Source organism: Henckelia pumila, chromosome 3 (assembly GCF_033568475.1).
Source record: "Henckelia pumila isolate YLH828 chromosome 3, ASM3356847v2, whole genome shotgun sequence".
NCBI classification, from domain to species: Eukaryota; Viridiplantae; Streptophyta; class Magnoliopsida; order Lamiales; family Gesneriaceae; genus Henckelia; species Henckelia pumila.
The window spans coordinates 29,451,462-29,452,899 of NC_133122.1; the positions used below are offsets into that span (position 1 = coordinate 29,451,462).

The 1,438-nt window shown below is 34.4% G+C and overlaps 1 long non-coding RNA gene across 1 annotated transcript; it reads right to left on the bottom strand.

Annotated features, from left to right (window-relative positions):
• Positions 1–276: 276 nt before the first annotated feature.
• On the bottom strand, positions 277–738 carry LOC140892890 (uncharacterized). The gene is made up of 2 exons (XR_012152932.1): positions 598–738; positions 277–497 (listed from the first exon to the last, which is right to left on the bottom strand). It is a non-coding gene; the product is annotated as an uncharacterized lncRNA (long non-coding RNA).
• Between the last annotated feature and the right edge of the window lie 700 nt (positions 739–1,438).

Consider the following 1,438-nt stretch of genomic DNA (forward strand, 5'->3'; position numbering starts at 1 on the left):
AATTTGACAAGTGTGTATTTTCAATATACTACATAGATATTTGATATTTTCAATATTTTATAGATATATTTGGTACAAATTGCTCAAAAACATTATATCTTTTCCAAACATATAATTTAAATTTTAATAATGAATATTTTGTTTTTGAGGTAAAAAATACACAATCTCAGTTTTTTTTCTCCGACTCTTCGTTGTATAAGTTGAGCAGATATAGCCAAAGAAATGAATCGCTCATCGCAGAACACATCACGAAGGAGGAGATATCAGATATGAGTATGACCAAAGAAAACAATCGAAATTCATAAAAGAATAGGGATAATTACATACATTAAATGCTACAATCCTCAAAGAATAATTATCAACCACTAAAAAAAACAGAGCTTTCTCTCTTTTATACAATTTGTGCTTCCAATCCATCAATTAATGAATCATGTAGGTGATAGCCAAAGCAACCAGCATCAACACATAAGCCACTCCTTGATCAATCGACACCCCTACTACACAACAAACCCAAAACACAACCAAATCAATCCAAAGAATGAATTATTAGATCCAAAACCCAATTATTTCTTAAAGTTTTCGAAAAATATAACATACCATCATTTGAATTGGGTGCTGGTGCTGGTGCTGGCTGAGGAAATTGAGCATTAATTGCCGGAACAATAAAAGCCAAGAAAAGAGCCAAAATCGCCATTAAAGAGTACAATCTCAAAACCTCCATTCTAATCCTTTTTTTTTTTCCTTTTTTTGCTCTGAAAACTCAAGAATCTCGAAAACCCGGAGAAATTTTGATTGCTGGAACTCGAAAAATGGGAGCTTTATTTATAATCTGGAAGCACGGTGACGAACAAGGAATCTTCCTCCCTGTCAAAGTTTTGGCTACCAGATTATAAAGGCGACAGATCCATCCACAGCCGTCGATGGCGGACACGTGTAGGGCCAGAAATGGCCGCACGTTGTAGGTCCAGATGTTATGGAGCTGTGCAATGTGACTGATTCCAATTTTCCAGCCCACTTGTTTTAATATTCTTCTTCTTTTTTTTCTATTATTAGATTTTATTTTATTTTTAAAAAAAATAAAATTTGAATTTTGGGGATGGCTGACGTTTTTGACTGAGGGTTTCGAGTGTATATACAGAAGTTGGCGACTCATTAGAACATTCGAAGAAGAGCCATCAAAGAGTTGCTGTCGTAGAACTTTGACTATACTTTTCTCCCGGTGTCCTATAGTCGATCTTGTGTTTGCAATTGATCACGGCTCCCTTTTGAGCTTCTAGACTAGATATATACCTATCCTACAACTCTCGTGACTTTTTTGAAATATAAATATATATAAACAAATCGAATCTGGCTGAATCTAACGAAAAGTTTAAAGATTATATGAAGGTATTCAAGCTCGATCCAAGACACGGAATATTTAAAGTTTTTGGTTCGAGTT